Here is a 14,433-nt window from a genome sequence, read left to right on the forward strand (position 1 = left end):
GCCTGGCCCAGAGGAACTAGTAAATCCTTCAGGGCAGGTGCCCTTACATTTTCTGCTTCTGAAAGCGTCTTATCTGTCTGGGCACATAGCAGGTGCCTCTGAAGCCCTGCTGGTTGACTTGCAATATAGCTTTTGTCTCGCTAAGGCCAAGGAATGGGAAGATCAGTGCTGCCATGTGTAGGAGATTGGAGAGTGAATCATTGCCTAGAGAGATCATTGTATCTGCCTAGATAGATCAGGGTTTGCTGTGATAAGTCCTCAAATCTGAGAGGCTTAAAGCAACAAAGGACTGCTTCTTGCTCACACCACATCCATTGCGTATCTGCTTTATGTTGTTCTTACTGTGGGATCCATGATGAGTAATTGGAACATTCCTGGTCACTTGGGCAGAGGGACAGAGAGCATGATGAATCTCACCCTGGCTCTTAAAGCTTCCACCCAGAAGTGGCCTTTCAATGGCTGAAGCAGTCGCATGGCCACACTTCCCTGCAGGCTGGGGAGTGAAAAAGGACTGGAAACATTTGGTGAATGCCTGCCACCTGCCCACCACTGTGCCTTCTCTGTGACTTCTTCCCAAGGTCTGGGTCCAAGTGTTGTGTGTTTCTTTGTCATCAGGAACATTCATGATGAATTAGTCAAAGAAATGCCATTTAGGTTAAAGATGAATCGAGGTGCCGCATTTGAAGGGCAAGAGGTTGGTGAGCAAAAATGCATGCAGAAGCCGCTTGCTCCTCTGACCCTGGACAAGTTATTTGAGTTCCTCTTGCTCATTCATTTATTCATTCATCTGTTTGTGTGCCCAAGGACTAGTGGTGAATCCCAGGCCAGGGCTTCTTATTAAGTATTTGTTTAGCTCCTACCCTGGTGTTAGGGGCTGTGAACTGGGTCGATGATCTCTTGTTTCCTGCTACTGGGCCCCCAGGGGCCTTGAAAGAGGGGTATTAATGCCCATGAGAAGGAAGCAGGCTCCTGTTTGCCCTCTCTGCCCCCACACATCAGCACTTGGACTTCTTGGACTTCCCCACGTGGTGGTGAGAGCAGCCTCCTTTCTTGGAGGCACCCCATAGGCCGTGTTGTTCCCCTTACGAGACTCTGGGGCTGAGCTTGTAAAGCTAGAGGTGTGTAAACGTCAGGTGTGAGGTTACTAAAGGATGGGAGTCACATGGAAAACAGGCTTGAGCGTGGGGCTGGGATGGTTCGCTGGCCTGCGAAGTGGGTAGAACCCCTCTGTTAATTGCATTTTTCCAGTCAGGCCACCCTTGCAGGGTGTCAAAGAGCTGGCTATACACTATGGACCTTGCTTCTGTGCTTTGTCACCTGCTTGGTCCTTGGTGACTTCCAGCAGGGCCAGGAAACACTGGTGGAGGTGGTGAGACTTCAGGTCTTCCGCTCGTGGTTAACTCTTGCTGTCCTTCGGCATGTTTCCTCCTTTCTCAGGGCTTCTGTTTTCCCATCTGGAATAGAGGGAGAGGGGATGGGGGGGGATCTACAGAAGCGGTCCAGCTCTTGGCCATTCATCAGAGTCCCCAGGGGACTGTAGTTTAGTGTTTTGAGACTCTTTGGTCTAGGTGAATGCCAGCATTCCTGGTTCATCTTCATTGCAGCAGTGGGGGTATTCATAATGTCTCAACATCCGTTTTCTTCCTTAACAGCATTTTGTTGTTGTTCAGACAGGGCAAGTGGCTGTGTTGGAACAGCACAGGGCCTGCCTGGTGGGAAGTATTGAGTGCCCCTGCCTATTAAATGTAATGATGAATAATGTTGTCCAGCATGTAGAGTGGAAGGTGGGGAGGCCAGCTTTCGAGTTGCATCTACTTTGTAGCTGAGTGCCCTGGACAAGTATTTGATTTTTTTTTTTTTTTATTCCCTTCCTGGACTTATTTTTCTCATCTGTAAAGTGAGAGGAATCTGCCCTTCCTGTCCTGTGTGTTACTGTGAAGCATAGTGCACACTTCAAGTTTGAGAAGCAGCCCCTGAGTTAGGCTGATACTCTGGTTTGGAACTGCTGCCGTCACGTTGACGCCTCTCAGCAAAGTGCTCACCAGCCGCAGGTTCTGGGAACCCCACTTCCTCCATTCTTGGGCCTGGTGGGGTTGGGTGGGGCTGGGCTGGGCTGGGCGGGGCCGGGTGGGGCGGGGCTGTGGTTTTCTTTTAGGAGGCTGCAGGCCTGGTAATCTAAAGCTGACCCGCCAGGCTTCCTTCTGGATGTCTGTTCTGGCTCCCTCGCCCAGCAGCTGGGGAGAAGATCCAGGAGCCCTGGTGTCCTTGAGCTAGAGGGACAGGCTTCTCCCTTCTTGGGCTCTATCAGCTTGTGCTGCATGGCTGAGAGCCATGGCAGGGCCTCGGGATCCTGGGTCACAGGGGGATCCTGGGTCAGAGGTGCACTCCTGGTGCTGCCTCTGACTCTGTGTGTTGCCTAGAATTTGGGAGAGCTGAGGCCTGGCGTTTGTGCCTGGATAAGGTTTGGAGACAGATCGGGACATGGGAATGGGCAGAGGGCGACCCCAAGGAGAGGTTTGATGAGCCCCTTCTCTGGGTTTTCCCTGTCTACCTGCATGTGCCCATCTTCTCTGCCGGGCCCAGAGAGCATTAAGAAAAAAGAGGCTTTGAGGGAGTTCCTGTCATAGCTCAATGGTTAACAAACCGGACTAGTAACTATGAAGATGTGGGGTTTGATCCCTGGCCTTGCTCAGTGGGTTAAGGATCCGACATTGCCATGAGCTGTGGTGTAGGGTGCAGACTTGGCTCACATCCAGAGTTGCTGTGGCTGTGCTGTGGGCTGGTGGCTGTAGCTCTGATTGACCTCTGGCCTGGGAACTTACATATGCTGTGGGTACAGCCCTAAAAAGCAAAAAAAAAAAAAAAAAAACATTAAAAAATTCTGACCCTTGTAAAGACAGTAGGCAGACTTTATTCAGGACTGTTGTGATAGGTGTAAGGACTGCACAGTAGGGTTTTGCAGTAGGGAAGAGAGATTGGGCTCAACCCCAAATGCTACAAGGAAAAGTGGGAATTTATAGCCTGGGGGCGGGGGGCAGGGGGTGGGAGGGAGGTGGATGGATGGAAAATTTATAAGAGGGTAGGGTAATTCTTTACTAACTGACCTAAAAAATTCTTGCTGAAGGCAAGTTAGAGTGATGGGATATCTTGGGGGATGCTGCACTAGGAGGGTGAGGAATTCAGTCAGACATGGAAGGTGATCGATCTGCTGTGGAGGGTGGGGGATCCTGGCTAAACTGCCTTAGCTGGATTCTTGCTAAAACTGGACTCTGCAAGGACGGAGGTGGAAGCCCAGATTTGGGCTTGAGCGAGCAGAGGGCTCAGAGAAGCCTGACTAGTTTGGTCGAAAAGGGCGTCTCTGTCAGGGTATGAGGCTGGTATGTTCAGTCTTGCCCACGGTTCTTCCACTGGCCTGAGCTCATCCCCACTTGCCCTCATCCCTCAGGAGTGGTGCCCCTCCTTGTGGGCATCACTCCCTTGTTTCCAGAAACCCTAGTCCTTTTCTTATCCACATCTACTGGCTCCTTGGCCCCTGGCTCCCTCACTCTTGGCCGCTGGACCACTCTCTGCACCCAGGAAACAGCCTGGACCCAGGTCCTTGGTTTCCTCCAAGCCCCAGTGCTGGCTCCCATTGCCAGATCTGTGGGGAGCCAGACCATGGCCATTTGACTCTGGACTCCCTGCTTAACCCTCTTTCCTCGGCCTCTGTGCCTTGTGTTTCCTGCTCTCCTTTTCCTGGGCAAACCAGTCTGACAACTTTATGGATCTCTCCCTCTCCCACAGGCCTGGGGACTGGACTGTCTACTCTGCCTGAGCTGGGCCATGGGAGGTGCAGTGAAAACATCCCCCCACCCCCCCAGCCTGGGACTGTGGCTCCAGAGGCCTCCTTAATGGAGCCACTCCTGCTTTCTTCTGTCTTTTTTCCTGTCTAAGGCCTTCCCATCCTCCTGGTTTTCTCTGCCCCTCTTCTCCTCTTGGTCACACCCTGCACAGATCACTCTTTCGGGTGTGTCTGCTACTCTTAGGAGTGCTCCTGTCTCAACAGCCATCTTTTTAGGAACCAGGCCCACCCACTGTTGTGGAGGGGAAAAAAAAAAAAAAAGGCTATGTGAGGAAAACCTGCTGGTTGCCTCTGGTCTGGTCCAGTGGGGGCCTTCCCCACTTCCTGAAGACTGGCTTCCACCCCTACAGGGGAACAGTGATTCTGTACTTCCACCCTCCCTCCACTGTCATTGTCTCCTGTTGTCCTGGCTGCTTCCTGTGAAATACAACTAATGATATAAACACAGACCAGGAGCTTGTCAGCAAAAGAGCTGGGGTGGTGGCAGTGAGGTATTCCTTCCCCAGGGAGCGGGAAGAGCGAGGAGCCTGTGTGCCAGGTACAGGGGTGGGGTGGGCAGGGCAGGGCCCCTCTGGGCTAGGGGAGTCCTGAAGCTCTCTCTCTGGGAAGACAGATTGTGGCAGGGGTGGAGTGTGGGGGCAGGGGCAGGTGCCAGCTGGGGTGCTGCAGGATTCGGTGTGCTGAGGATCAGTGCCTTTTTGGGTATGGGGGCCCTACAGAAAGGTGGTCAGAGAGAGGCCTGCCTTGGTCTGATGGAGGGTTGTAGGATTCTGGGCCAGAGCTGCTGAGGGCCCACTGAGGGGCCAGGAACTTATGCCTAGCAGCTGAGGTGTGAGGGCTCCCTGTGCCTGAGTGATTCTACTTGTTATGAAGTCTCATTTATGCTCGTTAATTTGGGGCTACTTGTTGAACGTTGAGCACTCATCAGAAATTCTTTTGGATGGAGTTCCCATTGTGGCTCAGAGCGTTACGCACCTGACTCGTATCTATGAGGACACAGGTTCAACCCCTGACCTCACTCAGTGGATTAAGGATCCAGTGTTGCCATGAGCTGAGGTATAGGTCACAGACGTGGCTCTGATCTGTCGTTGCTGTGGTTGGTGATGTAGGCCGGAGCTGCAGCTCCGATTCGGCCTCTAGTCTGGGAACTTCCATTTGCCGCAAGTGTGGCCCTAAAAAGCAAAAAAAAAAAAAAAAAAAAAAAAAAAAAGCCTCTTAGAGCATAGGGGAGCCAGACTTATACCTTTTCTCTTTTCAGCCGCCTTTCCCTGTGGCCTGGGCAGTCTGTGAACTTGAGTTCATTAGGAGATTTTTGTTGGGGGGTGGCAGGGGGGAAGCTCTGCTAGGTAGAGAGCCCTCCATTCCGGAACCACTTCCTGCCCCCCAAGTGGTTCTGCCCAGTGCTGGTTCTAATAGGCATTGTGTCATACCTCCCAGAAGCCTGAGAGAGACTGCGATGGTTTATTGTTCCTTAGGGGGGAAATCACTTGGAGGAAATACATCAGCGCTTCAGAGTGCAGAGTATTTCTCTATGTGTGAGTTAGAGTAGGCTTTTGAACAACATGTATGTGTATCCCTGTAGGAAGGAATAAATGTACAAACCCTCCTCACAGCTCCATTCTGCAGCTTTCATTTCCTGAAAGGTACAGGGCGCTTAATGGTTAAGGGATTGGAGTTTAGAGCTGGGATTTTGAAGAAACTGTTTTTAGCCTGTCCTTGGAGTTGGGCCAGGCCTAGAAATCTGTTGAAATAGCTTTCTTCAGCTGCTAAAATTGGGATGGGCTCATAACACTAGGACCCTGAGTCTCACTGATGACTGGCCCTGGGAAGGATCCCTGCTAAGGCCTGGGATGCCTGCAGCTCAGCGACCTCCTCCCTTGCCCCGCCCACCACAAAACCTGGGACAGAGTGGACCTCCCTGTGGAATAACTCTGGATTTCCCCTCTGCCTTGATCAGAATCTGCTCTTGGTCTTCCTAGGAAAACTTCCTATTTGGGGACTTGGGGAGGAGTTGTGAGCAGGGAGCCCTCTGAATTGGTGAGTCTGTCCTTACTGAGGAGGCTGGCATTCCTTTCCCCCCTCCTTCCCCCTTCTCCTTATTCTAGGGAGATACCAGAAACTGCCTGCAGAGAGCTACAGGCCAAATTTTTTGTGCCACAAATTTTAGGAATTTTAAATATCAAGTTTTAGCTTTTTTTTTTTTATTAAAAAATAAATAATGAAAAAGCCATAAAGATATAGAGTAAAAATCATATTTCCATTCCTGACCTTTCAGTTCTGCTCCCCTGAGGCCCTGTCACCATCACCAGCTGTCGGGTGCCTAGTGAAGCGTCTCTGGCCTCCTCTTGTTTATCCTGGTGCTGAACACCACTTACACTGTTCTGCACTTAACTGGTTTTTACCCCAAAGTTTATCTTGGGATTGTTCCATTTCAGCACACGCAGTTTAGGCCATTCTTTTTAAAAACAGTGGCATGTTATTCCTCTGTGTGGTCAACCATGGTTTATTTTGTCGGCACCCCCATGGGTGGGCGTGGAGGTTGCTTTCTGTGTTTGGTTCCTACAAGCTAAGCTGCAGGAACACCTTGTTTGTACATCTGTCATAGAGATGGCTAGACAGGGGGTCCAGGCATGAGGTACTCCACCGGAAAACACACACGCTGGGAGAATGAAATTTCCAAGGTTATTATTATTATTATTATTATTGCCACAACCATGGCATGAGGAAGTTTCGGGGCCAGGGATAGAACCCATGCCATAGCAGTGACAATGCCGGACCCTTAACCCACTGAGCCACCAGGGAATTCCTTTGAGGTTTTCTTTTGGAGGGATCTTGTGTTTCTGCATTTGGAGCCTAAAGCTGGAGGGACTGTGGTGCTGGTTCCCACTGCATTCTGTTTCAGCTCAGGTCAGCCTGTTTTTAGAGCACCTGGTGTTTGCAGCCCTTGGCTGTGCCCTGTGGGCCATGTAGCCTGTGCACCCAAAAGTGTGATATAAGAGTGTGAAGAGGCAGCCAGAGCCAGACAGGGTCTGGGAAGGTGGGGAGCAAGGCTTCTCATAACATGGGTTTGAGCAGCCCAAGGCGTTTATAGGACTTGGGCTGGGTGTGAGGCTGAGTCTTGGCTGAGAAATAAGCAAGGAGCTGGGAATCAACTTTTAGAAGAACAGGTTCTCATGGGGATTTGGGGGTTGGTGTGAGGGTCGGGCCTCCTGTCCAGGCCTCACTGGACCTTCCACAACTCCGGGATCCCCCATCTCCTGCCCGCCTAGTAGCCCTGCCTGGCTTGGTGCTGCTTCAGGCTGCTCTGGGCCTGACTGCCACCTTGTGATTTTAAAAGCTTGTGTAGAAGGCACCTGATGTAAATAATAGATGGGTTTTTCTGATTTGAGCAGGCAGTTTCCTTGCAGAGGAGAAGCAGAGGGTGAGGGCAGATGAGGTTCTCTTCCTGGGGTGGCTTTGGGGAGGGAGCGAGGGAGGTTATGTGAGAGGGCTTACATTGGAGCCATATACTGGGATCCTCCTGGGAGTGCTCTGTTTCCCCATCCTTGTGGTCCATGTGCCCCTGAGATGACTGTAATCTTCCCCTATGTGGCTCTGCACAACCCCCTCCCCCATGCCTGGGCACAGCAGGGTAAGAAGCAGGGAGATTTTAAGGCTGGCTGGCAGATAGTCCCCCAAACAGAAAGGTACCTGGCATGACCCTGACCTGGTGAGTTTGAGACCTGTGTCCCTGCCCTGTCTCTCCCACCATTGCCCTTACACGCTGCCCCTGTGAGAAGTCCAGAGCTTCCCATGGCCACAGCCCTGCTGTTGAGGCTTGGAGCTTTGAGGCACAGAAGTTTCTATTGTGACCGTGTGGCAGCTTGGACTGACCTGTGGGGCAGAGGAGGTGGGGCCTGCAGACTGACAGTGGAGCTATTCACAGGCTCTGCCCTGGTTTCCTGCTGCCTCCCATTGTGGATTATATGGGGGGGAAGGGAAAAGGGGAGGGGGTGGCCAGTGCTGCTATTGTTGCTGGCAGTGAGAGCCTATTATGCTTCATAGAAGTCCTTTGGTGGACTGAGCTTAGCCACTCTAGAGCTCTTCTCCTCGAGTTCTCTGATGTTGAGTAAGCTGCCTATCCCTGACCCTGCCCTCTACCAGTGCTCCCCATCCCTGGAAATCTGGAGAGACCCTGCCCTTTGTGGGTACTTCTGTCAGGATCCCCCCCCCCCCACGCAAGTCCCTGTGCTGTGCCTGGAATCCTCCCTGGGTAAGAGCTCTGAGCAGCTGGGCAAGAAGCAGGAGTGCCCATTTGCTGCCTTATCAGCCACCTGCCCATTGCCTCTGGCTTCTGCCCCGAGCTGATCTCTCCAGGGCCAGCTGTGCCCTTGGGTGGGGACCAGGCATGTGCCTGGGTGGTTTTCATTCTAGCAGGCTCCCACTTCCCTTTGTACCTGAGAGCCCAGCCTTGTGCCCCCCCCGTGCCTCACTGGAACCCTCAGCTGCAGAAAAGCCTGCTTGCTGGCGGGCCGGCCTGCAGCCTCCCCCACTGCCTGAGCCACAGCCATTTTTCTTTGTTCTGCCATCTCCGGGCTCTTGAAGCTCAGGCAGGCGGCGGCAGGCTGGGCAGGCAGCAGGCAGCAGGCAGTGGGCTCACAGCACTGGCGGAAGCCCTCATGACATGAATCTTCCCTGCTGAGCCGATGGCACACAGACTGCTGGCTGGACCCAGCACTTACCCCAGCTGTACCCCCAGCTCCCTGGTGGTGCTGAGATTTCTTTTTGTTTAAAGAGGATCTTCCTATCTTTTTGGATCACAGTGATGCTGACTTGTACAGTGAGATAGGGCTCGATATTTGTGCCACTGAGGGAGTGTATGCCCGGGTGGGGGATGGGGTGGGGGTGGTGAGTTCATGGATCCCTTTGGGGAGCACCAGGCTCTTTGGCAGAAAAATCCACTCCCAAGTACAAAGTGTCATCGTCACATCCTGGTCCTTCTCCCGAAGAGGAAGAGCTCTTAGCATTTAGTGGCAGGGGTAGTTGAGAAAACAGGTTGTTTTTTTGTCTCTGTATGGCTGTGGGAATTTCTCTCCAACTGAAGGGAGCCACCTCCTGCCTCTTTGTATCTGAAGGTTTCTCCTCTTCCCCAGGTTTTGTTGAGCAAAATGAGCTTCCTCCTGGGGGTCTGATTTCACCCTGTGTGAGGTCACAGGCGGAGCTGAGGGTTACTCTCTGGCATCTCTTCCTAGAAATGTGTCCGCCCCAACTCATACATCTCCAGCTTTCTAAACTGCAGCTGGAGTCTATGACATGATAGTCCCCCTGCCTCTGAAATAAGGTTGTTTGGTATGAGAACTCAGGAGCTCTCACTACTTTTTTGTTTGTGTTTAGCATTTTATTTTATCCTTTCAGAACCCATCCATCTTGAGATCAGCCTTGACCTTTAGCAGCCAACCCTTTCAAATTCGGAAGCCAGTCTCAGCCCTGGACAAGGTTGCCTCTTGGAGTTCCCTTATTTTAGCAAGTGTTGTACAAGACTCAGCAAAAGGAGCTAAGTTCGCTGTTATGTGCGTTGAAACACAGATGCAGCTTTTAGGGTAGTTGGGCCCAGATGAGGGTAGGAAAGGTCATGTTTGGGGCAGCACGGTGCTCTGGAGGAGCTCAGGCAAGTAGAAGGCTGGGCTTGGGTCCTAGCTGTGCCACTGGCCCTCCAGGTGACCTTGACGATTCATTTTCATGGGTGTAGGTCTTTGGAAAATGAAAGGGTTGCTCAGAGGAACTTTGGATGCTTGAGGGAACTCTGAGTTCTATGAATCCAAGTCCAAAATGCTTGGTCACTATACCGAGCCCCTGTTGCCAATTCAGGATACTTTTTCGGAGGAAATGTCATCAGACAGGGTTAATAGAGGGCATCTCTTCCCAAGGTATTTCTTTCTTTTTTTTTTTTTTTTTTTTTAATGATTTTTATTTTTTCCGTTATAGTTGCTGTCAATTTTCTACTGTACAGCAGTGACCCAGTCACACATACATATATACATTCTTTTTCTCACATTATCCTCTATCATGCTCCATCATCAGTGACTAGATATAGTTCCCAGCTATAACTTCCCAAGGTATTTCTTCCTTAGGTTCTGCAAGGGTTGGTGGTGGTGTTTGGGTCTATAATTGTCAGAGGAACCCCCCCCCCCAGCCCCAAAACACCACCACCACTCCTGGGGAGCTGAGTGTGGCACCAGGAGCCCACTGATAAATAGTCCTGCCTCAGACAATGGCATTAACCTTTTCTTAGAAATGCCACATTCCCTCTCTGGTAAACCTGGGGGCAGGGGTGGGGTGGAGTAGGGTGGGGGGGATAAATCTTTTTATTTTACCTCCCATCAAAGTGAGGCCAGGCTCTAAAACACAAAACCCTTTAGACAGGATACCCTGGAGATACCCTTCTGTACTTTGCTCCTCCTGGGAGGGGCTGGGGTTTACGTTTTGTCTTTATATTTTATTAAAAATTCCCAGAGGCAGAAGTTCCTGTCCTGGCTCAGTGGTTAATGAATCCGACTAGGAGCCATGAGGTTGCGGGTTCCATCCGTGGCCTTGCTCAGTGGGTTAAGAATCCGGCGCTCTGTGAGCTGTGGTGTAGGTGGGGAGCTGTGGTGTAGGTTGCAGACTCGGCTCGGATCCCACGTTGCTGTGGCTCTGGTGTAGGCCCTCGGCTACAGCTCTGATTGGACCTCTAGCCTGGGAACCTCCATATGCATTGGGAGTGGTCCAAGAAATGGCAAAAAGACAAAAAAAAAAAAAAAAAAAAAATTCCCAGAGGCAAAATGGATTTCTGGTCCTTTATCTGCCTCCTGTGCCCCTGGGCTTTCCTCCCATTGTCTTGCTGGGCCTGGATCTGCCTCTATGTCACAGCTCTGGGCTGTGTGTTTCTACCCTGCGTCACTGGAGGCCTGTGGTCTTGGAAGATGCCTAAGGAGCAAGGAGCCCAGCTTTGATAAACACTTGGTTGGAGTAGCTTCCACAGCTGTGAAATGGGAATAAAAACAACCTGTAAGGATCCAGGTGTTTACTGGTCAGTGGGATCCAGTAAAATATTGAGCAAACTCCACAATTAAAACATTCCTCCAGGAAAGCTTGCGTCCCTGTCAGTGGACACACAATTAAGATGGGTGGGCTTTCCCTGTGACTTATCTGAAAGGTCCTTTCCCTCACTTTTTTCTTGGGCCTCTTAGACCCTCACTGTTCAGAGTACTGGCGGCAGGTCTGCTGCTGGGCAGTGATGGCAACACCTGGAGCTTGTACCAATGCAGACATAACCTCACTGCGGCTGAAGCAGAATCTGCATTTAACAAGGTTCCCAGGTGATTTGCATGCACTTTCAAGTTTGAAAACCTCTGGCTGCAATGTCTCCCCTCCCGGCCCTGCCCCCCAGCTCTCCACCTTCTTCAGTCTGTGTTGTGGTTTTGCCCTCTTTGTTCTCTTGCCCTCCTTAAACTTGCTGACTTTAAAGGGATCTGGTGGCTCTGGCTACCTCTCGGGTGGTCAGTTCACCCAGGTAGCCCTGGGAGCTGGGGGTATCTGGGAGGTGGGTCTGGGGACTATGGAAGCAGCTGCGGGCGCCTCCCCCAAGCCTGCTGGTGAGGTCAACCTTGGGGCACCGAGCAAGGGAGTAATTGGAGCCCTCCTTTGTGAAAAGGGGCACCCAGCCTCCCCCGGCCATCTGGTGCCACTCACACCGCCCTGTCCGTCTGTCCCAGATGGGTGACAGAATCAGAATCAGGTTGTAAATGTTGTCTGTTTTTTTGTAGAAACACAAAGCATTCTATATAAAGATGCTTTAGTGTATGTGAAGTTCAAATAAATAGTCCAGAAAAGGGACTGTAAATTTATTTTTTCTTATTTTTTTAGTTGAAGAATGTTTGAGATGACCCCGCTGATTTTGATAGGATCACCTGCCCTCCCCCTGCTTTCTGGTGGGGGTGGAGGGGGCTTGGGGGGGAGATGAGTTTGGGGCCCCCAGGGTTGGGGGGGGTGTCTCTGGCCTTCTGGGGCTGTTTTAGGGACTAAGCTGCTAATCTATCTTTTTGCAGATGCTTCTCAGCTTTTTTTTCAGCAGAGTCCCACTGTTGATTTGCATTTTTAAAAAATCTACTTCTCCCTCCCCCCTCACCTTTATTCTTTGTCTCTTTCCATTTTCAGTGGACTTTGTTTTATTTGTTTTTCTCCAGCAGGCTTCACTTTTCTATTAGCTTGTTGGGGGAGTTGTTTTCTTCTTTCTGTGTGAGCCCTTCCCACCCCAGCCCCGCCCGGGGTGGGGGTGGGGGAGGTTGGTGGTTAGAGGAGGCCAGGAGCCAGGCTCTGCCCTGGCCTGGAGAGCCCCGCCCGCCTGGGAAGGATTAGGTAGTGCTTCCCAACACTTTCCTTGAAGTGAAGTGGGTTGTCTTAAAACCTAGTAGAGTGTAGTAAGCTGTGTAATTTTGGATACAAAGATTTTCGAGTCACGGTCTTTATTTTATGACTTTCAGGCATGGGGAAATGGAGGAAAAGGAGTAAATGTGTATACTTCTAAGTTCTATACAGTTGCTTTGTATTAGGGGAAGAGCAGGCTGGGAGTTGGGCAACCCCTGCAAAAGGAACATTTCCTCCCTACATTAGACACGCGGGTCACATCCTCACACCGGCCTGGAGCCTGTAAGGACTCAGTTATTGGAGCAGAATTTATTTCTCCCTCAAGAGCAGACTCAGTCGTCCCTCAGGACATCTGTGGCTGTTAGGAGCGGCCCCTACTGCAACTGTGTCAGCCCAGCAAGGGCAGCCACGCTGGTGGTATCTTGGTGCCAACCATGGTGCCCCGCTCAGAGCTGGGGACACACTGTTGAGACTGTTGCCACCATGTTGGGTTGTAGAGGTTAAACCCGCTGCTCAGGGGAATGTTTCCTCTCCAGCCTCCCGCCTCCTCCTTCCTTCCTGCCTTCCTGGGCCCCATCCTGACTTCCCATACCTGCCTGGCTGCCTTTAGCAGAAGGAAGCCTGACCTGACGCCCCTGTGTCAGGCACGGGTCTCACTCAAGTTCACGGTTTCCACAGCCCCATTCTGGGTGCCTCCCACGAAGCAGGTGCTGGGACAAGTAGAAACAAGTCGTGAGGTGTTTGTTTCCCACAATGAAAGCCTTTCCCCCCAGGGACTCTCAGGGTGAGTTAGTGCTCTGATGATTGCTGTGCACTTGACTCTAGTTATGCGGTGGCCTTGCCTCAGGCCCTTCATGGGAATCTTGAGAGTGGACAGAGGGCCCAGCATGTAGGCCTTGTGGGTTCTTGTCCACATTGGCAATGTCGCTGTAAACTGGCCCAAGATTTCCCCATCTTGTGTGCTCTGGGCTTTTGGGTGTAGACATTTCCTGTGCACTTAGGTTTTCAGAAACAAGCCTGTTGTTATCTGCACCATGGCTTCTCATCTTCATGGGAGCAGGTGGCTTAGTGTTCAGCCACAGAGGAAAGGCAGCTGGGAAGCTGGGATGGAGCCTGGCCTCCTTCCCCCAGCCTTTTGAGAAGTTGGGGGCGTAGCTGTGGGTGACTAGGCTCTGCCTCACCTGGCTGGACAGGCACCACCCTGGTGCCGAATAGGCTGCCTAATGAATCGTGTTCAAGATCTCTAGGTTTATTTGTTGCCCAAATGTTTTCTTTTTCTTTTTCTTTTTTAAAGGAAAATGGCCACAAATTCTACATTTTGGCTTGAAGCGAGTTATTTTGTGGAATCTCCCTTAATTTGTTTTGTTTGTTTTTGGCTTTTCTCTCTTTCTTCCTTTTTTTTTTTTTTTTTTTTTTTTTTTTTTTGTCGCATTCATGACAGTTTCAAGTTCCTGCACCAGGGAGGGATCCAACCCATGCCACAGCAGTGACCCACGCTGCTGCAGTGACAGTACCAACTCTGGATCCTTAACCTGCAGAGACACAAGAGAACTCTTGTTTGTTTGTTTTTTGATCTTTATCATGCTAAAATTCAGGTGACACATGGAATCCCACAGAAGGAGATGTCCTCAGTGGACACCTCAGTCCTAAGGTGTCCCTTAGGAAGAATGGATCTTGACTTGACTCGTAAGTGGTAATGACCATGGTGATCACTTGGTTTTAAGGTGGTGTCTGCTGGGTTTCTCCACTGCTACGGTACTACTATGTTCTTTGTAATTAATAAAAGTCCTATGGGAAGATGCTTTGAGACTATGTAAACATGCTCTTTCTCATCAAACTTTCAACTAGTTTTAGAATCTGTTATAGTCTGAATATTTGTGGTTCTCCCCTCCCCATTCATATATTGAAATCCTAGTGCCTGATTTGCTGATGTTAGGAGATGGGGGTGCGTAGGTCGTGGAGGTGCAGCCCTCAAGAATAGGATTAGTGCCTTTACCGGAGACTCCCCAGAACTCCCTTACTGCTTCTACCATGTGAAGACATAGCAAAAAGGTGCCAGCTTTGAACCAGGATGATGCCCTCTCTCGACCATGTGGTATGTGGTGCCTTGATCTTGGGCTTCCCAGACTCTAGAACTATGAGCAATCAATTTCTTTTCTTTATAAGCTGCACAGTCTCTGGTATTTTTCCAGTCTGGTATTTTGTTC

General features: G+C 50.9%; 1 protein-coding gene across 9 annotated transcripts in view; it reads left to right on the plus strand.

Moving 5' to 3' along the window:
* The window catches only part of TSPAN14 (tetraspanin 14), a 59,082-nt gene that overhangs the window by 3,359 nt on the left and 41,290 nt on the right, over positions 1-14,433 (plus strand). The window contains exon 1 of one of the 9 annotated variants that reach the window (XM_021074408.1): positions 2,027-2,051. The exons of 6 other annotated variants lie outside the window; for them this stretch is intronic. The gene's annotated coding sequence lies outside the window, so the exon portion shown is untranslated. Of the gene's footprint in view, positions 1-2,026; positions 2,052-3,723; positions 4,380-5,101; positions 5,879-14,433 lie in introns of those variants that run through there. 2 more of the 9 variants (XM_021074404.1, XM_021074406.1) reach the window with 2 other exon arrangements.

This window comes from Sus scrofa, chromosome 14, assembly GCF_000003025.6.
Source record: "Sus scrofa isolate TJ Tabasco breed Duroc chromosome 14, Sscrofa11.1, whole genome shotgun sequence".
Lineage (NCBI taxonomy): Eukaryota > Metazoa > Chordata > Mammalia > Artiodactyla > Suidae > Sus > Sus scrofa.